Genomic DNA, 26,118 nt, shown 5'->3' with positions numbered 1-26,118 from the left:
TTGTTCAGAAGGGGAATGGTCAGAGATTCGTGTTTTAGCACATTTGGATTTATATTCTTCAATACATAAAATTTATTTTAGAGAAAAACATATAAAAATAATGTTACCTGATCTTATTAGTGCAGGAGCTTTTATTTTAGCAATGCTGATTTCAATGGTCTGTGTTGCAGGAGATCACAGTAGTGAGATAGCCATCATCATTGATGGTCCTCATGGTGGCGCCAAGGCTCAAGACAGAGACGCCCAGCAAGTGTCCACAACGGGTGATGTTATAATCGACATCCCAGATGATAATGTGGTCCCCGCCTCTGACCGTAAGTTCTCAGGGAATCTGTGAAATATATCAATTGAAAAACAATCTAAGAAACAAAAAAATAGTCTCCTAAGGAACCTAGAAGTGAATAAATCTTAGATGTAGAGTTAGCTATAGAGGTTAGCTCCCTCTATGGTTAAATATACTATATATAGGGTATGATAGCCTATAAACTGTAAATGATCTGCAATATATAGAAACTTTACTTTTATTAATGATACTTTTTCTGTTTTGTGTTACAGGAGATCACGAGGACGAGAAGACCATGATCATTAATGATGCTCCTCATGATGATGAGGCTGAAGAGAGAAAGAACCTCGAAGTCTCCAAAATGAGTGAAGCCGTGATCGACATCCCAGATGATGTTACCTCCTCTAACCGTAAGTTCTATAAAATATATTCATAGAAAAACTACCTAAAAGTAAAAAAATCCTCTCCTTAGGAACCTCTCAGTGGATAAACCCTAGATGTTGAGTTAGTTGTAGAGATTAGGTTCTTCTTGTTAGCATATACTACGTACAGGGAAAATAACAAACTTAATAATCTGTAATAAATATATCAGGGTTTTTATTTATGCTACTTTCAATGGTCTGTGTTACAGGAGAACAAGAGGATGGAAAGCCATGATCTTCCATGATGCTCCTCAAGACCCCGAGGCTGAAGAGAGTGACCTCTCCAAAAACAGCGATGAAATGATCGACGACATTCCAAGTGAATGTCGCACCCACTGACCGTAAGTTCTCAGGGCAGAAAACATATCAATAGAAAAACAACCCAAAAGAAAAAAATATTCTCCTAAGGAGCATGTCTGAGAATGAACCAGAGGTGTAGATTAGCTACAGAGGTTAGGTTCATCAATGGTTATAATATTCTACAGACTAAAGCTTCAGTAACCCAAGGATAGACCATTGTGAGAAGTAGAGCTGGGAACGGTCAAAATTTGGATTTACCCAAAAATGGTACCAATCAATAAGAGACTAATCAGAAGTCCACTAGTGGAATCATAAGACGAAGATTATGGTCAGTAGGACATGGAGCCACTAGGACACCATTTCTTTCTAATACTGCAAAATACAACAAAAAATTGACCCGCAGTGCAGGTGTGTAAATACGCAGCGTCAATTACTTCAAGGAATTTCTTGGACTTCACTTTTACAAGGCAGTAAGTAAAACATGGGAAAATTCTGCCATAGTTTTTACAGCAAAGCTTTCTTGTAAATCCTGTGGCTTTAGCCGCAACAGTCGCAACATAATTCCTTGTACTAAATCTACCGCTTTGTGTCTAATGCTAGGAATTTAGGAATGGTGTAAAAAAGAAAAAAAAAAGATCTTTTCTCTAATGTAAACCTGAAATCTGATGATTCCTACACATTGTCATTATATTGACGGAGAGTCTGCAGTAGCCCATAGAGTAGTAATGCAATGTAATCCAGAGATGGCTTGTGTGTTGCTTATACGTAGTGTTCTGGGGTTCCATATTCTGTTATAACCAGTCATTGTTTCCGCAGATAAGTCAAGAGTGATGGGTTGCTGTGTTCCAACCAGCAGACGATGCCGACTCAACAGCAACCCACTAATATAACGCCAACAATGTTATCATCTAAAGACTTATGATTCAGCAAGAAAAGGCAGATTCCGGGCTCGGTCTCTGCACTCACCCAAGGATGTGATACTTACCGGACTTTCCGCAGTCAGATAGGCTCAACATAAAAGTGACTTACCTACTGCACCTAGAGGCAGATTCCGGGCTCGGTCTCTGCACTCCCCCATGAATAGGACACACTGGACTTTCTGCAGTCAGATGAGCTCACAATACAAGTGACTTACCTACTGCACCTAGAGGCAGATTCCGGGCTCGGTCTCTGCACTCACCCATGAATATGACACACCGGACTTTCCGCAGTCAGATGTGCTCACAATACAAGTGACTTATCTACTGCACCTAGAGGCAGATTCCGGGCTCGGTCTCTGCACTCTCCCATGAATATGACACACTGGACTTTCCGCCGTCAGATGTGCTCACAATACAGTGACTTACCTACTGCACCTAGAGGCAGATTCCGGGCTCGGTCTCTGCACTCACCCATGAATAGGACACACTGGATTTTCCGCAGTCAGATGTGCTCACAATACAGTGACTTACCTACTGCACCTAGAGGCAGATTCCGGGCTCGGTCTCTGCACTCACCCATGAATAGGACACACTGGATTTTCCGCAGTCAGATGTGCTCACAATACAGTGACTTACCTACTGCACCTAGAGGCAGATTCCGGGCTCGGTCTCTGCACTCACCCATGAATAGGACACACTGGATTTTCCGCAGTCAGATGTGCTCACAATACAAGTGACTTACCTACTGCACCTAGAGGCAGATTCCGGGCTCGGTCTCTGCACTCTCCCATGAATATGACACACTGGACTTTGTGCTCACAATACAAGTGACTTATCTACTGCACCTAGAGGCAGATTCCGGGCTCGGTCTCTGCACTCTCCCATGAATATGACACACTGGACTTTCCGCCGTCAGATGTGCTCACAATACAAGTGACTTACCTACTGCACCTAGAGGCAGATTCCGGGATCGGTCTCTGCACTCACCCATGAATATGGCACACTGGATTTTCCGCAGTCAGATGCAGTCACAATACAGTGACTTACCTACTGCACCTAGAGGCAGATTCCGGGCTCGGTTTCTGTTCTCACTAATAAACATCAAAAGCCCAAGGGAAGGGCAGTCCTTCAGCCATGGTTCCCTAGAGGTTTCCGCCACTGGAGGTTTTTCCTCTCCTGCGTGCTGAAGGTCGACTCTTCGTGAGTCAAGGGCTCATCATTATCACCAAAAGAGCTTCATTTATAACTATTACCCTGACTGTGAATTTAATAAAAAAGTCAGAGTACAATAATTAATGCCTTTGTATGGATTTTTAAGGTATTAGGGTAAAGGTGGTCAACCAGCACATCATAGGAGCCGCAATTGTGGCCCCTGACTCTGTCTCCGGGTGGACACGTTACATTACATGACCTGTCATAAACGGACACTTTCCGTGCCTTAAATAGGGCAAGTAGGCTACAATGTAAAATTGTGTTCCTTGTACAGTATTTCTAATTTTTTCTAACTCTTAATTGTGGCATGTACAGGATGTAAATAAAGTGACAGTTTTAGGAATTTTACACTGTGATGGCCAAATAGCTCCCAAAGTACAGTCTATATGTCTCATAAACATAAACAAACAGGTCCAGAGTACCCTTCACCCCTTGATTACCAGTCAGACCTGAATCGTAGTGCTCCCCAAACACCTTAAGACGAAGGTTCAAAGGAACAAATGACTTGTTAGCAGGAACCCCAGATGGTGCCTCATCCTAAGCCTCAGCAATCTTAAGGCCCCTTTACACACTGAGACTTTCTAGCGTTCCCACCAGCGATCTCAACCTGGCCGGGATCGCTACAAAGTCTCTGGTGAGCTGTCAAACAGGCAAACCTGGCCAACGACGCAACAGCGATCCGGACCTGCAGAACGACCTAGCTAGTCATTGGGGACGTTGTAAAGCAGCTTTTTGAAAGGGAAGTCGCTGTAAAGTCCCCTTTACACACTGAGACTTTCTAGCGATCATGATGCACAGCGGGAAACAAAGGACCAAAGAATGGTCCTGAACGATTTGTAGCGATCAGCAACTTCACAGCAGGGGCCGGGTCGCTGATGTGTTTCACACACTGCAATGTCGCTGGGGAGGTCGCTATAACGTCACAAAACCGGGGACGTTACAGCGATGTCGTTTGCGATGTTGCAGTGTGTAAAGCCATCTTTAGACTCCACCTTAGTACTGAGAGCTGATACTACACCTTTCTGCAGGATTGGCACTGGTTGCTCCTGGGGTTCTCCACTTTGAAAACACCTGGATAATGCATCTGCCTCCGTGTTCTTAGATCCAGGGCGGTAGGTGGTGATAAAGTTAAACCTATTGAAAAACATGCACCACCTAGGAGACAGTCACTTAGCTGACTTAAGATACAATAAGTTCTTATGGTTGGTGATGACCGGTTGGAGGACAGCCCCCTCCAGGAAGTGTTGCCACTCTTTTATATGCCAACTTGATGGCAAGAAGTAACTCCCTATTACTAATATCGTAGTTACATTCAACAGGCAACAACTTCCTAGAAAAGAATGCACAAGACAGAGTTTACCAGGTGACGGACCCTGAGACAATACAGCCCTAACCCCCTATCTCAGACGCATCCACCTCCACAATAAACGAAGAGACACATTGGGCTGTATAAGTACCGGAACTGATGTGAAGCAGTTCTTAAGACAATCAAATGTGGGCAAAGCACTGTCAGATCAGTCAGAGAAGTCCGCCCTATTGTTTGTCATTTCGATCAGGGGTCTTCTAATAGCTGAAAAATTCCTAACAAACTTTCTATAATAATTGTCAAAGCCTAAAAATCACTGCAGCACCTTCAGGTTCTCAGGATGGTCCCAATTTAAAACAGCCTGCACCTTAGAGGGATCCATTCTGAAACCAGTCGTGGAAATTATGAAAGATAGCTCCTGAACAGCGAAAACACACTTTTCATGCATTGCGTAAAGCTAGTTAGACCTGAGTAACTGCAGCACTTGTTAACGCGCTCCATGTGGGACCTTAGATCATTGGAGTAAATAAGGATGTCGTCTAGGGAAATGATAACAAATATACCTAAAAGATGAGGAAACGCATCATTCACAAAATGTTGGAAAACAGCAGACATATTAGGTATACCAAAGGGCATCACCAGGTTTTCATAATTACCCTCTGAAGTATTGAACTCAGTCTCCTACTCATCCTCTTTCCAGACCCTGATAAGATTATAGGCCCCCCTAAGGTCTAGTTTGGATAACCATTTTGCACCTGAAATCCGGTTAATGAGATCAAGGATAAGTGGTATGGGATATGGATCATGGACCGCAATCTGGATGAGCTCCCAAAAGTCCAGACACGGGCGTAATCCACCATCCTTCTATTTAGCAAAAAAAAAACTACCACAACCAGAGAATATGAGGGCCTAATGTGACCTCTAGCCAGACTCTCAGAAATATATCCTTTGAGAGCCTGTGTCTCCGGACCGGACAGGTTATACACCAAGAAAAAAGAGGGATTGCAACACCTGGGTCAAAATAGACTGCATGTGTATAAAAAACACCTAGTAGCAGTTCAGGGGCGCATGTCCAACATCAAGGGATCCACTTGATATAACATACCGGAAAGTAAAAGATGACAGCGTCCCCGTGGGTGAAAGCATGCATGTTTATTCCATCACGTGTACAGACCGCAACGTTTTGATCGTAGTCTTTATCAAGCATAGCTCAAAATGCACACTACCGTCTTTTATACAACAGCAAACACCAACAAACCAATCACATTAGTTACATCCCCCATGCATAATTTGCCTTATCCCACAATGAATAGTAAACATATGCCACAGATCAGTCCTCCAAAGCTTAATCCCCAAAAGTTATGGAATACCTTAAACAACATAAAGATACACTTACAGAGAGTAGGAAACAATATCACAATGCTTCACTACACTCAAATCGCCGCTTGCCTCCATAAAGCTGTAGTCATGGAAACAAAAATGCTCAGTGTCCATTGGATAGTATATTACGTGACCGCAGAGTAGGCTAATCCTGGAAACGCTCCACTTCACACACGCCGGCGTCCTCATGAGGGCGAGTTCCATACCACTACCAAACCTACAGAACTCTCCAAAAATATAACCCCTAAGTGGTATAATTAAACAAAATACTTGGTGAAATATCTTGACTAAGTCCATACTCTTATTTTATGCTGCACCGTGACTACAACACACTCCAGCCGGTCTCACAGGGTCTCCAAGTACATTCTGGGGGAAATATAGCGACTTTCATATATGACACCTGTCACTGCCTCACAGTTACAACAGGACGTTCTGGACTTTGTCTCGTCCTGTCCCTCTTGTGCTGGCAATAAGACCCCAAAGACCCTTCCTGTGGGCCCTCTGCTTCCGTTATTGGTGCCGTCTGCTCTGTGGCAACACTTCGGGATAGACTTTATCACAGATCTCCCGAAGTCCTCTGGCTATACTGTCATCTGGATCGTGGTGGAGAGGTTTTCTAAAATGGCCCATTTCACGCTGCTCACCGGCTTATCTTCCGTCCCACTTCTCTCTGAGTAATTCATACAGCAAATTTCCCAGGCTACACGGTCTTCCACTCTACATAATGTCTGATAGAGGGGTCCAGTTTACGGCGTGGTTCTGGAGTGCTGTCTGCAAGATGCTGGATGTTGCTCTGGACTTTTCATCTTCCTATTATCCACAGTCCAATGGCCAAATGGAACGCGTTAACTAAGTCTTGACAAACTACCTCTGTCATTTTGTCAATGAGCACCACAGCAACTGGGTCAAGCTTCCTCCATGAGTGGAGTTCTCCTATAATAACCATGTGAATGAGTCCTCCGCCAAGTCTCCATTCCAGGTGGTTTATGGAAAGTGACCCAAGGTCCAGTGTCCTATGGTTTCTCCCTCTGGCAATCCAGCAGCTGTTACACTCGAAATCCTCCTCCGAGATCTGGGCAGAGACCAAGTCCGCTCTGGAGCAGTCTTCCATCTGTATGAAGAGACACACATACAAGAGACGCCTAGATTTTCCTTCCTTCCAGCCCGGAGACAAGGTATGGCTCTCTTCTAGATATGTCCGCCTTCAGATGCCAACATACAAGTTGGGTCCTTGCTTTATTGGTCCATTTGAGGTGCTCCAGCGGATCAACAAGGTATCATACAAGTTGAGGTGGCCACCTACTTTACGCATGCCCAACTGCTTCCATGTATCTCTCCTCAAGCCTGTCGTCCTGAGCCAATTTCACCAGGATCCAGGTGGCTCCCATCTTACCGTCTCTGATGGTGATTCTGTTGGCAGCGGATTATAAACGATACTGTCCAAGCGTGCAGCACAGTAACTGTGGCTTTTATTCAGGAACACTCAGGAACAAATATAATCAGTGTCATAAATCAGTAAGTAATCATCTTGTGTGTATCTGTCTGCAGCTTCAGTCTCTGTAGGCAGCTTCATCTCACATAGACACAGGAAACTAGACTAAAAGCATACAGTCCCATGTTCCTCCTGTTACCTCCTCTCTCTCCTTTTTTTTAATGTTCTAACTTTATTAACAGCACACAAACCTAGCAACTGAACAATAATAGACAGGATTGGAGTTGTTGCACTAAACATACAGTATGCCAACACCCCCACTAAAGAACTACTCATCCTGTTAGTCCCTCTACAGTTCTGAAGTCCTCAAACTTGTCTCTTGATAATGGCTTTGACATGCCATCAGCTATCATCTTGCCAAACTCACAATAAACAAACTCAAGTATTCCACGTTCCACTAAATCGCGTAAGTGGTGATGTTTTACATTAATGTGCTTAGTCCTTGCACTAAATCTTTTCACTGCTGACGAGTTTAATGCATGCTTGGTTGTTCTTGTAGATAACAGTTGGCTGAGCTAGTGGCTTGCCGAAATCTTCCAAAAGTTGTTCCAACCAAATTACTTCTTCACTGGCGTTAGCAGTAGCCATATATTTTGCTTCTGTAGAAGATAATGCGACTGACACTTTCTACTGGACCAAGAAATTGAAGTTTCTCCTAATTTGAACAAGTACTCAGTTGTTGATTTCCGATCACTGGTGTATCTAATCCTATCCTGTGTGATACGTTCTGCTGAGCTGTGTATCTAATCCTATGTTGTGTGATACTGTCTGCTGAGCTGTGTATCTAATCCTATCCTGTGTGATACTGTCTGCACGGCTGTGTATCTAATCCTCTCCTGTGTGATACTGTCTGCTGAGCTGTGTATCTAATCCTATCCTGTGTGATACTGTCTGCACAGCTGTGTATCTAATCCTATCCTGTGTGATACTGTCTGCTGAACTGTGTATCTAATACTCTACTGTGTGATACTGTCTGCACGGCTGTGTATCTAATCCTATCCTGTGTGATACTGTCTGCAGGGCTGTCTATCTAATCCTCTCCTGTGTGATACTGTCTACTGAGCTGTGTATCTAATCCTCCCCTGTGTGATACTGTCTGCTGAGCTGTGTATCTAATCCTCTCCTGTGTGATACTGTCTGCAGGGCTGTTTATCTAATCCTATCGTGTGATACTGTCTCCTGAGCTGTGTATCTAATACTATCCTGTGTCATGTCTGCAAAGCTGTGTATCTAATCCTCTGCTGTGTGATACTGTCTGCAGAGCCATGTATCTAATCCTCTCCTGTGTGATACTCCTGCTATCCTTGGTGACACTTTAGACATTTGTGGTCATCAACAAAATGGCTTTGCACGGTGTCCCTATATGTCAGTCTCTGTTATCTGTTGTTAACCCCCAGATTGGGAGGGGGGAGGCGTGCCATCACACACAGGAGAGCAGACTCCGTCCACTTTACTGCATATGTAATGTGAGCTTTTTTTGCTGTGGGATTTCTGTAGGATTTCAGCAGCTGCTCCTCCTAGTGTTTAACAGTGGAAAATATCAAACTTTTTAATTTTTTTTATATTTTGCTCAATTAAAAACAAATAATATTTAAACAAAACATTAAAACATTATTACTTTACATTTTTTCAGTTATTGAATTTTTTTTTTTTTCCCTTTAAGAGTCATTTCTCCTGATGCTGATATCTTAAGATTTAGCCTTTGAGTTTCTTTAAGATATTGGAGAATTCTCTTAATAGCATTCCAGTCTTTTTTGCATGGCTTGCTTACACGTCTACAGAGTATTCTGACTGTGGCTGTGATATCAGGACGAGTTGTGGTTGCTATGTACAGAAGTGCCCCAACTGCTTGTCTGTAACTCCCATTGCTGGGTAGCAGATCTTCTCCTTCCAGCTTTAAATAGTATGGATCTATCGGTGTCAACGCACCTTTGGCTTCTGAATGTGGTCTGGTTCGCAACTGGAGAAAATTAGGCATCGTAATCTTCACCATATTTTTGGGAGAACCCCTTTGCGACTAATCTTGCCTTATACCAGTGACCTTTACCTTCGGCGTCATATTTGTTTTTGAAGACCCACTTACAATTGATAGCCCATGTCTGGCGTTAGTGAAGGGACTCCATCTCTTCATTAGCGGTAATAATCCACTTCTGCTTCTTGTGGACAGGTAGCTTCTGCATCTCTTGCCATGACTGTGGCTTTGGCTCTGGAAGTGTCCTGACCATATAAGAGAGGTGCTTAGCTGGGATACCTTTGTTTGGCCTTTTTGATCTCCTGACTGGAGGTTGATCTGGTTCTTCTGTGTCTTCCTTGGTGGCTTCAGAGCTTATCCAGACTTCAGTGTTTTCTTGTTTGGTGTCTGGATTTGGTGATTGAGATTCTTGTTCTTGCTTCTTAGGTTGAATCACTGGTGTAATTTCATGGAATTTGAGTGATAGCGTTCTCATCAATCAGTACATCTCTGCTGATTGTTACTGCGTTGATCTCCGGTGCAGGATTCTGTATCCTTCTTGAGTTTCGCGATTACCCACCAGGACCCCTTGCTTTGCATGTTCTTCCCAATTGGAACAATTTTTTTGGGAACGTACACAAATGTTTTGCTTCCAAATATCATCAAGTGCTTCAGGTTAGGCTTCTCACAGATCCATAGCTCATGTGGAGTTTTATTTGTGACTTTACCTGGTGGTCTGTATTGAAGATCGCAAGCCATCATGATGACTTCTCCCGAATACGTTGTAGGTAGATTTGCATCAAACATACTTCTTCCACTTTCACAGAGAGTATGGTTCTTTCGCTCTGCAATGCCATTGTGTTCTGGATTGTATGGAATGGTGGTCCGGAACACGATTCCATTCTTTTTTTACAATGGTTCGCACCTTACCACTTGTATATTCAATTCCATTATCTGCACGCAGGGTTTTTGGCATTCTTCCAAATTTGGTAAAGACTACTGCAAAATATTCAAGTTTCTGTGGAACTTCATCCTTACTGTGAAGCAGGTAAGCGACTGCGGATCTGGAATAGTCGTCAATGAATGTGAGAAAATATCTCTTCTTCTTAGAACTTTGAATACTCATTGGATCGCATTGGATTGGTGGTGCTTATTTTAGGAAAGGGTTTTCTGGACATTTTCCCTTTAAGATAGCTAGTGCACTTCATCATTTGACTACACTGGTTAGTTTAATACCATTTGCAGGTTGAGCCTGCTTTCTTACTGCTTCTGGGTCTCTGTGCCCAAGACGTCTGTGCCACACATGGATACCGTTCTTATGCAGATCTTGTCAAGCCCTGTACACACTGTCTTTGCATTTTAGCTGATATAGTTAATTTTTTATTTCTCCTCCTGTAAGAGTGTGACCCGTCTTTGAGATGATGCACTTGTTATCTTTAAAAGTAAGTACATTCCCCATTGTGTTAGCTTCTTTACTGACAGAAGATTGCTTTCAAGACTGGGGACATAGAGAACATGCTTCACTGGGATCTTCCTGCTTTGTTCTGAGGAAACTGGACAGTGGAGGTAACTGTCTTCTACTCCTTCTGAAGTCATATAGTGACCATTAGCTAAGATGACCTTTTCTGACGTGCTTTCATTAAGGCTGGGGCCACACGCGGACTAGTGTGATCCCCTCACATGACACTGGGCTCACGCTCTCAGTGCAGCAGAGCTGAGTGTCATGCGGAGGGGCGGGCCAGCACTGAGGGGGGGTGGGCCAGCACTGAGGAGCGGCGGGCCAGCACTGAGGAGGGGCGGGCCAGCACTGAGGAGGGGTGGGCCAGCACTGAGGGGGGGTGGGCCAGCACTGAGGAGCGGCGGGCCAGCACTGAGGAGGGGCGGGCCAGCACTGAGGAGGGGCGGGCCAGCACTGAGGGGGGGTGGGCCAGCACTGAGGAGCGGCGGGCCAGCACTGAGGGGGGGTGGGCCAGCACTGAGGAGCGGCGGGCCAGCACTGAGGAGGGGCGGGCCAGCACTGAGGAGGGGCGGGCCAGCACTGAGGAGCGGCGGGCCAGCACTGAGGAGGGGTGGGCCAGCGCTGAGGAGGGGCAGGCCAGCGCTGAGGATGGGCGGGCCAGCGCTGAGGAAGGGCGGGCCAGAGCTGAGGAGGGGTGGGAGGGATTTCTCTCGCTCTTTCCTCCGTAGCCGGCTATTGCCATTTTCGCACTGCACTCGCGGTACATCAGTGTACCGCGAGTGCAGTGTGATTTTTCTCACCCCATTCACTTGAATTGGTGCGAGAGAAAGAGTCTCGCATTACAGTCGCAGCATGCTGCGATTGTTTTCTCGGTCCGATTAGGGCTGAGAAAATAATCGCTCATGGGTGCTGACACACAGGCTAATATTGGTCCGAGTGGAATGCGATATTTTATCGATTTTTATGCCGTGTGGCTTAGGCCTAAGGGGTCAAAGAAGAAATCCTTGTTGTTTGTCATATGACTTGTTGCACCAGGACCTATACACCATATATATTTGCAGATGGGCCTGTACTGGCATTAAATGCAGCCTCAATACATGCAAAATTGTCATTTACTGCTGTTTTAACCCTTTGATGACTGTCCTTTTTAAGCTGACTCATTCTAGGTTTCCAAACTTTGCAGTCAGCTTTAAGGTGGCCGGGCTTTATAGAGACAAAGCATTCACGAGATTATTTTACATTATTCTTATTTTTAGAGAAATCCTGTGTTTTTAATGCTGCTTGTGCTCTGGATACATTACTGCTGCTTCCAGTCTCTGTTTTTCTCTTCTACTCATCTACAAGTTTGCCTTTGACATACTCTAGTGTGAGTTCCTCATCAGGCCAAGCATCTAGTGTGCCGAGCATCTAGTGTGCCGAGCATCTAGTGAGCCGAGCATCTAGTGAGCCGAGCATCTAGTGAGCCGAGCATCTAGTGAGCCGAGCATCTAGTGTGCCGAGCATCTAGTGTGCCGAGCATCTAGTGTGCCGAGCATCTAGTGTGTAGAGCATCTAGTGTGCCGAGCATCTAGTGTGCCGAGCATCTAGTGTGCCGAGCATCTAGTGTGCCGAGCATCTAGTGTGCCGAGCATCTAGTGTGCCGAGCATCTAGTGTGCCGAGCATCTAGTGTGCCGAGCATCTAGTGTGCCGAGCATCTAGTGTGCCGAGCATCTAGTGTGCCGAGCATCTAGTGTGCCGAGCATCTAGTGCAGTGACAAGTGTGTAATAACTTTCTGGATGGCCACTTAGTAGAAGTGCGCAACATGAAAATCTTTAATTTCTGCTCTAATACCCCTGAGACGCTCCACAATCTCCTGGGTGTATTTTATTTAGTCCTGCTTATTCTGACCATCACACAGCTTAAACTGATACAGCGTTCTCATGAGATAAAGCTTATTGCTGAGATTTGATCTTCCATGCACTTTCTGTAATTCACCCCACATCTCCTTTGCAGTTGCACATTTGTATGTATGCACAATTTGATTATCGTCTATAGTGAGGGGTGTAGTACTTTGTGGTTTCTGACCCTTCTCCACCCAATCATCTGGTAATGGATATGGCACAAGTTCCTGAATATATTTCCATGTACCTTCTCTTATGAGCAGCATCTTTACCTTGTACTTCTATGATTGGTAGTTCTGGTTAGTCCGGCTTGGCACTGTGAACTTGACAGGATTGTGCTAGTGGACATCTTTGCTGTTTCGCACTGTTGCTCTGAGCTGTCTTTGCTTTGGCCTTGTTGTGGTCTGTGTTACTCAGGGTTGTCTCTGGGGCTTGTCTCTGGGGCTTGTCTCTGGGGCTTGTCTCTGGGGCTTGTCTCTGGCGCTTGTCTCTGGCGCTTGTCTCTGGCGCTTGTCTCTGGCGCTTGTCTCTGGCGCTTGTCTCTGGCGCTTGTCTCTGGCGCTTGTCTCTGGCGCTTGTCTCTGGCGCTTGTCTCTGGGGCTTGTCTCTGGGGCTTGTCTCTGGGGCTTGTCTCTGGGGCTTGTCTCTGGGGCTTGTCTCTGGGGCTCGTCTCTGGGGCTCGTCTCTGGGGCTCGTCTCTGGGGCTCGTCTCTGGGGCTCGTCTCTGGGGCTCGTCTCTGGGGCTCGTCTCTGGGGCTCGTCTCTGGGGCTCGTCTCTGGGGCTCGTCTCTGGGGCTCGTCTCTGGGCTGCTCTGGGCCCATAACCTGTTGGCAGCGGATTATAAACAATACTCTCCAAGCGCGCAGCACAGTAACTGTGGGTTTTATTCAGGAACAATCAGGAACAAATATAATCGGCTTCATAAATCAGCAACTAATCATTTCTGTGTATCTCTGTCTGCAGCTCTGTAGGCAGCTTCATCTCAAATAGACACAGGAAACAAGACTAAACTAGTGATGTGTCGGTCGCAAACGATCCAACACAAAGATCCGGCTCCCTGCTGTGAACGACAGGAGCCGGATCACCAGTGTGAGCCACTGAAATCACTAAACTGCTCTTTTCGCCGTCAAAACCCCGCCCATCCGCGGCTAAACGCCGCCTACTCAGCAATCTAATTGGCCGCTTGTAAGTGGGCGGGGTTTAGCGGCGGGCGGGGCTTTGGCAGCGTTACTATAATGTTAAATATGTGTTCACCTGGGGTGAACACATATTTAATAAGGAGCCGAGAACGAGCTGAACGGAGCCATAGGAACTGGATCACCAAAAAGAGCTGGACTGCTCATCATCCCTAAACGCATACAGTCACATGTTCTGCCTGTTACCTCCTCTCTCTTCTTTTTTTGTGTTCTAACTTTAGTAACAGCACACAAACCTAGTAACTGAACACTAATAGACAGGATTGGAGTTGTTGCACTAAACATACAGTATCCCAAAAGATTCATTTGAGGTAAAGGCTAACCTTGATGAGAAACAGATCAGAGGTAGGACCTATTATCTGATATATTAAAAGGAGTTTGGTTCTGAGGAGAGGTCTTGGGAACCAGAGTAAAATATTGATGCCCCTCTTTTCCTTAGCAGATTCTTGAAAAGGAGAGTTCGTAAGGTGGGGGGGTACTGTAGCGCCCGGCCCCGGTCCCTACCAGGCCACACGCAGGCCTTCTGTGAGCACCCGTAGGGTGCGCACGCGGCCATGCTCCCTTTCTTAATGGGTCAGTGTCCTATTACCCGGAAGTGACCCCTGAGGTCAGCAATCACCCTGTGAGTATTTAAGGCATTTTCTACTTAGGGAAGGTGCCTGAGCAATGTTGCCTATGCTTTAGTGCGTTGATAGTTCTCAGGTCCCATTACCGCTACTGTGTCTAGTCCTGCTTGTTGTGTTCTAGTACCAGTTTCTTGTACCTCTAACGTATGTCTCTTTTAAGAGCCCACTTGCTACCACTACCTCCGTGCTGCCATGTCTGAGCCACCATCTCTATGCTGCGACATCTTAGTCAACGCCTTTGTGCTGCCACATCTGAGCACACCCGTACCAGACATCAGAGAATTACCAAAAAGACTGACTGCACTCACTGCAGTCAGTCTTTTTGTCTAGTGAGTGCAGTCAGTCTCTTTGTCTATAGGTGAGTGCAGTCAGTCTCTTTGTCTATAGGTGAGTGCAGTCAGTCTCTTTGTCTATAGGTGAGTGCAGTCAGTCTCTTTGTCTATAGGTGAGTGCAGTCAGTCTCTTTGTCTATAGGTGAGTGCAGTCAGTCTCTTTGTCTATAGGTGAGTGCAGTCAGTCTCTTTGTTTATAGGTGAGTGCAGTCAGTCTCTTTGTCTATAGGTGAGTGCAGTCAGTCTCTTTGTCTATTATGTGAGTGCAGTCAGTCTTTTTGTCTATAAGGTGAGTGTAGTCAGTCTTTTTGTCTATAAGGTGAATGCAGTCAGTCTTTTTGTCTATTATGTGAGTGCAGTCAGTCTTTTTGTCTATAAGGTGAGTGCAGTCAGTCTTTTTGTCTATATGAAGAGGGTCATACCTTCTGACAGTGCACCCCTCCAACACTTGCCACAGGTAATTTTATCCTATATAGCAGGTTCCTACTTGCCCATATACAGGAGGTTTTTAACCCAGAGAGAGGCAAAAGCATAGTGTAGGTACCCAGTTACGAGATATGCCGTGAAGGGGCAACTGGGCAGATATGCAAATGGCCATTTATATATGCTAAATATCTCATTTTTCTTAGATTTTCCTTAGCTGTAATGCAGGTCCATGTTCACACATTCATGGTTTCCATACTTTAGCATTATCAGAGTGCAAAGTGTCTTTTTTTTGTATCAGAGAGTTACCAGTCCATCAGAGCCGACCCCACTGGTCCTGGCTGCCATGCATTTAGGCCCCCTGGGAACGCGCCTTACAATCCCTGTATAGGGGTTCGCTCCAGGATAGCTCCTACCAGGAAAGTCTGGTGTACGGCCCAGTGGGTCCACTCCCAGATGCTCACCACCCTTCGGTGACTGTAACAGTGGCCTATAGTAAACACCTACAATAGTGTCTTTTCTGTTCTTCTCTGCTTGTATTTTTGCCAAGTTTCTACAGGGCTACCATTCTTTAAAGCTTGGATTTCTCTGGAGATATATGCATTCCAAACATACAATCACCCCCTCTCTGCTTGTTAAGCCTGCTTCTTCTAAATAACTTGTAGCCTCCAAGGTTGTATTCCAATCATGTGTATCATCCCACCAAGTTGTGATGCCTATGACATCATATTTCTCTTCCCGTGTTAGCAGCTCTAGTTCTCCATTTTTTCCTATTGTATAGATACATTCTAGTTATTAGTCGGTTTCTCGTGTTCCTCAATTTTAAGTCATAATTTGTTTTCTTTGTTCTTTATTTCCACTTCTAATAGCAGGGTCCTCATTACCCGAATGCTTTTTCCTGGCGTATATTTCACATCCAATATTGTTCTAGATTAAAGCTCTTCTGATGAGTATAGCAAGAGGTCTATAAAACATGTGCTCTCCTGTTTTCATAAGATGCAACCCATTTCTAGCATGAAGTCATCATACAGGGTCAAGAAAAGCAAGACGTTGCTGATGGCACCACTAACCTCACCAGTTGGTCACCTGTGGAATTCTGTTCAATCTGTTTGTTCCATGTCCAGCCACTGGGAGGCTGGATGAGAAGACGACCTTCACTCCCAGTTCCTTCACTCCGTCCTTCAAGTCTCTGAGTAGTTTACAGGTCCTTTTTTGCTGTGTTACTTGTTGTTACGTGTATTGGTGGGAATGGGTAGTCGTATATAGCACTGCAGAGTCTTGATACCCAATCAGACACTTACTTTTTATTTGGGCACCTGGAAGACCGCATACTTCTCGTGAGGGGATGTCCAAATGGCAGTTTCTCTAAGTCTGGAATCCCCCATGACCACCACTGAGCTTTTCTCCTCCACAGCACTTATTGTTCTCCCTTCAAGAGGCTTGTGATTGGTTACTGGAGTGTTCTTTGTGGGCAAAGCACTCCTCGTAGTTGTCCTGCGTGAGAGCCTGGTAGTGGTTCTTCAGCTGTATGGGTGCCGACTTCCTCCTTATCCTCCCTGTTTCTTTTGGTCACGTTCTTCCATCTTTCTTCTTCTACAGGTTCTTCTGCTTCTTTTCGAACATTCTGAAGAGTTTCTTCTGCTCTGTCATTAGCTTCTGCAGGAACGCTCAAAAGTTCTCCTCTTGCAACATTCTGAAGAGTTTCTTCTGCTCTGTCAAGGAAATCCTCATCTTCTTTGATGAGCCTCAGTGTAGCTATTCCTTCCTGAAGACTTTGCACTTTTTCCTCCAACAGAGTCACAAGCTTTCATTTCTGGCACGTAAAATTTCTTTTCCATTGGCAAGTCTGTAAACATATAGCACACATTACAGCTCACCATATGGGTAATCTCCTCCATCTTGAGCAAAATTAATTGTTGTTAAGGTTCGACGATTTCCTTCAAAGACCTTGATACAGCTACATCCAAAGATCTACAGACTAGCAGTGACTCTTCACTCTTAATAGAATTCCCGGAAATATGCAAATCACCTTCCTCAAGCTTCAATTCCTGGTGTTACGCCATCCGGTCACAATATGACTTTCTGAATCCCGTGACTTTCTAATCAGCTCCAAGATTGGACATTTTGGGGCATAACTGATCCCGAGCTACACTTGGCAAAATTGTATTTGGACACCGTTTTTCTGATTCTGTACTTCTGTTGTGTATACCCTGTCATGATTCATGCACAGGTCTGCCGTTCCTGAGCCAGTGCATGTATCCTGCCTCCAGAAGGGACCTGTTTGTTCTGGCCTCATTTCCGGGGTCATGCCGCCATATCTTGGTTCTGCTGCCTCTGGGACTCCACCAGTGATATTTCTGGCTCTGCTGTGTGCTCCGTTCCTGTGAAATGTTCTCTGTTTCTTGTCCTGCTACCTGGTACGGTTTGTCCTGACCTCCGCTCCTCTTGCCTGACCTGACTTCCATCCCTCTTGCCTGACCTTACCTCCGTCTCCCCAACCTCACCTGACCTCCGGTTTCCCAGCCTGTCCTTATCTCCGTTCCTCCTGCCTGTCTGTATCTCAGTCTCTCCTACCCGTCCTTTTGTCCATACCTCCCTGTCCTTCAGTCTCCTGTCCTGTGTTCCCCACATCCTCCCCTGTGATTATTTGCTCTCCTGGTATCTGACCTTGGCTCTGTTCTCTGACTTTGGCTTGTTTTCTCCTCTGTACTGACGTGATATCCCGGCTTAGACCCTGACAGACTATCCATGCTCTTGTTAGTGACCTCTAGTGGGCTTCTGTCTAACTAGACTCAGCAGCTCTTTTCCTACCTGACTCCCTGCACCCCCTAGTGGAAGCTTTACAATCTACATTATCAATTGAGATGCGGGCACTGCCGTAAACTCCCTCCCTACCGGATCACTGTGTTTAAGACCTTATATATAAAATTGTTTAATTTACATCCAAAAACACTGCCAATTTTCTGTCTGTATTGTCATCTGTATGTCCTTTTTTTCAATCTGTTTTTAGACTTTAGCAGGTAATTAAATTTACAAGACCAAATACAGTTTCCTATGTTAAAGAATCGTTATGAATCCATAAAAATTGGATGCAATATGCATGATTACTATTGGATTTGATTTTTTTTTGTGTATTTTTGCGCACCCATAGACTTGAATAAGTGAAATACGGAGAGATTTAGTCTAGACTGTGTAGAAGGTTCAGCGCACATGGCTGCGAATGAGGTATGTTTTTTGTTTAAGTCTTCCACTGCCATAAATAAATACCTATTTTCCACCCAAAATGTAATAATGTTGTAACTGGGATGGAGAGAGACCCCCTAACCAGATTACCAGCAACTCAAAATACCATTAAGAAACAGCCCAGTAGAAGCAGAAGTGCAAAAAGAGTAATGCATATGTCACAATAATTACCTAAGTAGGAATAAAGCCCAGGGTTCAGAGTGGTGTACCCCAACGCAAGTTTCACGACCTACGGGGTCACCTGCCTCTTCATTGGGGGAAGAAGGAAGTGGCAGGTGACCCTGTAGGCTGTTAAACGTGCATTGGGTTACACCACTCTGCACTACTGGTTCTACTGGACTGTATGCAGTAATCACTTGTTTGTATTTATTGTACCTTATCCTGCATGTGTGCCGCCTCCATGTCAGCAGCCGGGCTGCTCGGATCCGCGGTGACTCGAGGGGTGTCCGGAACGGGGGGTCGTGCGGCCACTCAAATGAAGGGGGTATTTGTGTTAGAGTTCGTGACGCCACCCGTGGTATGTGATAATTTGGAGTACCACTGCTGCAGTTGGGAGTACCCGGGAGTGATGGAACGGGGCAGCCATGTGTTGTAACCCTCCACGGGTAGGGGGATTCCCCGGGACTCGGGTGATGGTGGTTAGGGAGTGCCGTGGGAAGTGAAGGGGGTCACTTGCATACTCGGTCCATTAAGCTGATACCGACACCTGGATAAACCAAAGTTCTTGATACTGCTGTCACTGAGGGGAGCTAGTTTGGGTCCCGTCCCCAATGGTGCTGCCTGGTGATCCATGACCTGCCTCCTGGCACGAAGTTTACTTCTCTGTTGGTCCCGGTAGTATGGAACTTGACGGGTCCCGCTCCCCACTATGGCTAAGTGTGGGAGCTTGCTCTCGGATTCACGCTTGGGATTTCCTGGACTGATTTAGTGGAAAGTCCTATCCCCCTCGTTGTGCTAGTACCCCGATTTTGGAGCGGATGGAGAGCGGCTCTTGAAGGCTTCGTTCTCGTTGGGTAAATTGTCAGGTTGCCTGAAGCTACTCCTTGACCTAGGGTCCACGTACCCCGTCGTACAATGGTCCTAGCCCGATGATGGTGCAAGGCCCACCGGCTGTCCTCCTCGCCAGTTCCATGCCCCTTGCCACGATCCCCTGTGACCAGGGGTCCAGCTCCTCTAGGCCCAGACCACCGTCTGCCACCTAGACTGTTCCTTGGAGCCCTGCTCCTCACCTCCTCTCTCCTTCGCTTCCAACATACTTCTCTACTCCTGACACTCCTGACCTCCCCTAACCAACTTCCCAAGTGGGCGACCCTATTCCACTTAGGCCGTCCACTGGTGTGTCTGGTGGGTATGGTGTAGAGTGTACCTAGGATTTAATTGGCTGATGTAGGCAACACCATGTAGTTGGGGACCCAAAACCAAGAAGGAGGTGGATATTGCACAGGAGGGCAGATTGTGCAATACCCTGTGACGACCTGATAGTCCCGGGGCGTCACACATGCAGCTCAGTTTTTGGCCCAGAGTCTTTTGTTGTGTTGCTTCTCTTTGTCCTGCATATACCACTGCTTTACTCTCTTATGATACTTTTGCAATCGTGCATGCCCTCTGCAGGATAATCTGGGACCTTTTTCTTTTAAAACCATATCCCTCCTCCTGTTCTTATCCTTTATACATAATTGCACTTTATTGCAATTTTCAATATATACAGTTAGGTCCAGAAATATTTGGACAGTGACACAAGTTTTGTTATTTTAGCTGTTTACAAAAACATGTTCAGAAATACAATTATATATATAATATGGGCTGAAAGTGCACACTCCCAGCTGCAATATGAGAGTTTTCACATCCAAATCAGAGAAAGGGTTTAGGAATCATAGCTCTGTAATGCATAGCCTCCTCTTTTTCAAGGGACCAAAAGTAATTGGACAAGGGACTCTAAGGGCTGCAATTAACTCTGAAGGCGTCTCCCTCGTTAACCTGTAATCAATGAAGTAGTTAAAAGGTCTGGGGTTGATTACAGGTGTGTGGTTTTGCATTTGGAAGCTGTTGCTGTGACAAGACAACATGCGGTCTAAGGAACTCTCAATTGAGGTGAAGCAGAACATCCTGAGGCTGAAAAAAAAGAAAAAATCCATCAGAGAGATAGCAGACATGTTTGGAGTAGCAAAATCAACAGTCGGGTACATTCTGAGAAAAAAGGAATTGACTGGTGAGCTTGGGAACTCAAAAAGGCCTGGGCGTCCACGGATGACAACAGTGGTGGATGATCGCCGCATACTTTCTTTGGTGAAGAAGAACCCGTTCACAACATCAACTGAAGTCCAGAACACTCTCAGTGAAGTAGGTGTATCTGTCTCTAAGTCAACAGTAAAGAGAAGACTCCATGAAAGTAAATACAAAGGGTTCACATCTAGATGCAAACCATTCATCAATTCCAAAAATAGACAGGCCAGAGTTAAATTTGCTGAAAAACACCTCATGAAGCCAGCTCAGTTCTGGAAAAGTATTCTATGGACAGATGAGACCAAGATCAACCTGTACCAGAATGATGGGAAGAAAAAAGTTTGGAGAAGAAAGGGAACGGCACATGATCCAAGACACACCAGATCCTCTGTAAAACATGGTGGAGGCAACGTGATGGCATGGGCATGCATGGCTTTCAATGGCACTGGGTCACTTGTGTTTATTGATGACATAACAGCAGACAAGAGTAGCCGGATGAATTCTGAAGTGTACCAGGATATACTTTCAGCCCAGATTCAGCCAAATGCCGCAAAGTTGATCGGACGGCGCTTCATAGTACAGATGGACAATGACCCCAAGCATACAGCCAAAGCTACCCAGGAGTTCATGAGTGCAAAAAAGTGGAACATTCTGCAATGACCAAGTTAATCACCAGATCTTAACCCAATTGAGCATGCATTTCACTTGCTCAAATCCAGACTTAAGACCGAAAGACCCACAAACAAGCAAGACCTGAAGGCTGCGGCTGTAAAGGCCTGGCAAAGGATTAAGAAGGAGGAAACCCAGCGTTTGGTGATGTCCATGGGTTCCAGACTTAAGGCAGTGATTGCCTCCAAAGGATTCGCAACAAAATATTGAAAATAAAAATATTTTGTTTTGGGTTTGGTTTATTTGTCCAATTACTTTTGACCTCCTAAAATGTGGAGTGTTTGTAAAGAAATGTGACAATTCCTACAATTTCTATCAGATATTTTTGTTCAAACCTTCAAATTAAACGTTACAATCTGCACTTGAATTCTGTTGTAGAAGTTTAATTTCAAATCCAATGTGGTGGCATGCAGAGCCCAACTCGCCAAAATTGTGTCACTGTCCAAAGATTTCTGGACCTAACTGTACATATGAGTCAGCATTAACTCATTGTCCTCCAGTTTCTTTATAAACAGCCATAGGCCTCTTTCACACGCCCGTGTCTCCGGTACGTGTTTGGTCCTTTTCCTCACGTACTGGAGACACAGGCACATGTAGACTCATTAAAGTCAATGGGTCGCGCTCACGTGCATGTTCAGCCATGGACCGTGTGTATGTGTGGAGCATACATGTGTCTGTGTGCTCCACACGTCAACATGTCCGTTTTTCTCCCGCATCATGGGTGTCACACGGAACGCAAACAGACCACACGGAGGTGTTCCGTGTGACATGCGCCGGAGAGAACACACGTGTTTGAGAAAATAAAAAAAACTTTACTCACCTTCTCCAGCGCTCCTGTCTCTGCCGCTGCTGTCCCTTGCTTCCGACCGCCCCTCATTATGCTCATTGCATATTCACTTCACTGCGGCCGGAAGCAGCAGCAGCGGGGAGACGGCAGGACCGTAGACCGAAGATCAGCACCACGGACAGCGACGCCAGGGACAGGTGAGCAGAAAGTTCCCGTTCTCCGTGTGTTATCACGGATAACACACGAGAACACACGTAGGCCATAAACACGGCTCACGGAGGGCAAAACGCACCTCTGACACGTCCGTGAAAAACGTGCGTGGTTTTTCACGAACGTGTGAAAGAGGCCATAAAGTAACAAACGGAACTTAGTCTGTGTTTGCCTGCTCTGGGAAATGTCTGGCTCCTTTATCACACGCCTACCTCTGGAGGTCTACACACCTCCATACACAGACGACAGACTGAGTCCACAGCTCTCCATTTTGCCTCATGGAGCATGCCCTGGGTAGAGATATGTGAACAGCCGTCCTACCCATTTGTTGACTGTTAACAAAAACCCATCCCTGTCATGGCCGTTCAACCTTCTCAGCATTTAACATGCTGGAGTCTGCTTCCATGTTTACATCACTGAGGCTATCAACCTCATTGAAACATATCTCCCATCCAGGATTTTACTAGTGATCTTCATATAATTGCTATGATTTATTTTTTTGAATGTGCACAAGTAAAAAAAAAAAATACATTATCTGAAAAACAGCCTAATTGAATCACAGTGGTGAGCTTTTCTCATGGAGCGATAAACACATTTTGCCAAAGGCAACGAAGAGGTACCCCCAAACTAAAGGCCAATGTCTCTGGTTGTGAGGCTAAGTCCAGATGCATGCGTGATAATGGTTAATTGACTGACTTGGTCTCGGCTCATTATAGCCTCATTCCCCTGATGAAGCCAGTCATGGCGAAACATGTCAGAGAGGCTAGTAGCTGCAATTTTAATTAGCAGATAACAGGGTAGGATTAATCTGAATAAGAGGATAGATGGGGATTGTAAATCCCCAGGAGATACTATCATAACTAAATTTTCACCCCAGCATCTGTTCTTCCAAATTTTAAATTTTTCATTTAATGAATAAAAGTTAATTTTTCATGTTCATTAGTTAGGGTACCTCTTGTTGTCTTTGGCAAAATGTGTTTATATATAAATTAACCCTATGTTTACTAGGAAACGGATTTGAGGTTCTGTTGTTCACGGACAGAACGCGGACTCAGAATCCGGTGGTGTGAACATAGCCTAAATGGCACTACAAGTTTTTCATTCTATAACATTAACTAAAAAGAATGTTTGACCAGGTATCCTGATTTTTGGCACTAATCTAGACTAAATGACTAATACAGCATTGCCCTAAATATCAATGATAAATTTGCTATATGAAAAATGATAGAAAAGTTTTAATTTCGGCCCATCCGTGGCTCATCTTTCAATCTACAGATCCACATCCTCATTTCCTTTACCTTGAATATTAATACTATCGGTTTGGCATGAACATTAATTTTGGCTAACTCAATATTTTTCTTATGACATGTGCTCATGTTATGATCAAGACAGCAAGTTATCCCCTAATTATAGGATAAAGGATAACTTGCTGGGGAGTCTGACCAATGGGGTTCTCAGGGATGAGAGGCCTCAGACTCGAGAACAGGGTTCCTCTGCCTCATCTTGAATGGAGTAGAAGTTCCGATGCTTGACCTTTTTCGCTATTCATTGTTCACGGCATTGCTGGATAGGTCAAGAACAAAACTGAGCTGTGATGCTCTAACACTAGATGGCGCTAGATACACTAGTGGAGGTGAAGTGTGATGTGTGAACACTAGATGTCGCTAGATACACAAGTGGGGGAGTAGTCAAACCAGCCAAAGGTCAGGAGCCGGGAATTCTCGTCAGCTACAAAGAGAGAGAGTGGAGCTGCGATCAGGATATAAGCCGGAGGTCTGTAAGTCAGAAAGATACGTGAGGTACAAAGGGAGAGAGCAGAGCCGAGGTCAAGATATAAGCCAAAAGTTAGGGAGTCAAGTCAGGGTCAGAGAAACAGTCTGAGGAGGGGTACTAGGAGTGAGGTAGCGGGACAAGATCAAGATAGTCACTTACAGGAGCCAGCAACAACTGCTGCAACACAGGAACTATCACTGGCAGCGTTCCAGGTGAAGTAGCTCACAAATAAAGTACACCCAGAATGAGGCTCAAGTGAACAGGCCCCTCCCACAGGGCCCGAGACCGGAAACAACCAGACCACCAGGATATAATACAAAACAAGCATCGGCAATGCCAGAGCACCACCTATCAGAATCATGACATGAGCTTTCTCAGGTACCTTAAATGAGTAATGGAACGAGGGTCATACATGTGCATCTTTGCTCCATTCCGAGAAAGGTTCCACAACCCATTCTTGGTGTTCTAGTAGCCTGATGCCAGGTGTCCAACCCATGGGACCATAAGTGATCGGCAAGTTACCCTTTTTTTGGTGGGGAGAGGGGTAATAACTTTTAAAAGGGAACCTGATACTAGGCTAATGCTACCAGAAACATAGCATGGCTGTAGTCTTTCAGAGACAACCTAGTTTGAAGATACCTAAATAGTTTGCAAGTCCCCATGCCAGCTCCTCCCTACTGGCTAGAGGTTGATTAACAAATCTCTCCTAATGGGAGAGTCCTGTCAGTGCAGTTTGGCTGGGACAAGTCAACTGGCGGCCACACCGGACTAGTCATGCTTTTTCCTATACTCTCCGATCAGCTTTTCCAACAATGTTTTTTTTCTGAAATGCCATGTGTAAGGCAATGTTCACATTGTGTTTTACCATTCATTGTGTCTTCATCAAGGCCTACGTCCAAAGCCTCGCAAAACGGGATTTCGGCTTCTAATGATGCAGTCAGGGTGCTCTGTCGGACATCATTTTCTATCGTGTTAACTTTTGAACTAAAAGACAGGGAGCCGCAGGATAGACCTGAAAACGAATCAAGGCACCCAAATCACCAAGGACAGAAAATAGCAGGTAGTGACTCAAGAGTAATATAAACCTATAGAAATACGAGTCAAAAATCCACCAAAAAGTTATATGCAAAAATTTAATTTATTGGACATAAATTATAAATAGTAGACAGTACAAAACAACAAAAATAGGTGCTCAGTAAGGGAGCCAAGTAAGGAGGGGCACAGCATTGCAGGATAAAAATACATATAAAGGGTGGGTATAAAGTGTACGTGCATAATAGCAGCAGAACAGTACTTAGATTCAATGAATTCAGAGAATTCCGAGCCCACCGCTAAGAATAAGGTGCTAATGCAGAAACATAGCTAGAGGGCTGAAAATGTCAATATGACAAAGCACTTACCCATAGTCCCCAAAATCCAGTCCCTCCAAGACCCATACGCGCGTTTCGCGTGGGCTTCTTCCATGGGATCATTTTTTATCGTGTACGCCTAGTTGAGCCCGACAGCATAGCATAGTCGACTCCTGCCTAATGTAGATTTCTAATTCCACCAATGGAGGTAACGTAAGTCCTATGGTCCGTTCTGCCCTTTTATACCACATAGCTACATAACCAACCTTATATCCAAGTATTGAGAATTTCCTCCAAAATTATAATAAACACTATATCGGAACGAAGGGTGACAAGTCTGAAAACTAACTGCGGTTGGCAAAGTATTTTTCCTTGTGATTTTATTTTAATTGGTAAACACACATGTATTCCGAAAAAAAAGATGAATAAACAGAAAAAGCAGACAGTTCCTGTTGAACATTAGTCAAGAGAGGCCTTCACTGGCAGCGGAGCGCATCAAGCTCTTCGAGCGTAAAGAACACTGTGTAATTTTGACATGTCAGCATCTGCATGGCTTCACTTATTACTGCAGTTATAGTAATATCACCCCTTCATAATCCTACATGAACACTTGGTGATATACTGTCCAGATGTATGATGTTCGCTGGTATCCACTTTGAGGGCTTTCTTCCACAAATGA

The 26,118-nt window shown here is 45.1% G+C and overlaps 2 long non-coding RNA genes across 2 annotated transcripts; one reads left to right on the top strand and one right to left on the bottom strand.

Moving 5' to 3' along the window:
- Nucleotides 1–214: 214 nt before the first annotated feature.
- On the bottom strand, nucleotides 215–25,790 carry LOC142258086 (uncharacterized). The gene is made up of 3 exons (XR_012727707.1): nucleotides 25,491–25,790; nucleotides 24,956–25,102; nucleotides 215–331 (listed from the first exon to the last, which is right to left on the bottom strand). It is a non-coding gene; the product is annotated as an uncharacterized LOC142258086 (long non-coding RNA).
- On the top strand, nucleotides 562–2,063 carry LOC142258087 (uncharacterized). The gene is made up of 3 exons (XR_012727709.1): nucleotides 562–693; nucleotides 915–1,046; nucleotides 1,822–2,063. It is a non-coding gene; the product is annotated as an uncharacterized LOC142258087 (long non-coding RNA).
- Nucleotides 25,791–26,118: the final 328 nt, after the last annotated feature.

The sequence above is a fragment of the Anomaloglossus baeobatrachus genome, chromosome 12 (genome assembly GCF_048569485.1).
Source record: "Anomaloglossus baeobatrachus isolate aAnoBae1 chromosome 12, aAnoBae1.hap1, whole genome shotgun sequence".
In the NCBI taxonomy this organism is placed as follows: Eukaryota; Metazoa; Chordata; class Amphibia; order Anura; family Aromobatidae; genus Anomaloglossus; species Anomaloglossus baeobatrachus.
The sequence above is the reverse complement of the archived record's forward strand: the minus strand, read 5'-3'. Positions and strand labels throughout refer to the sequence as shown.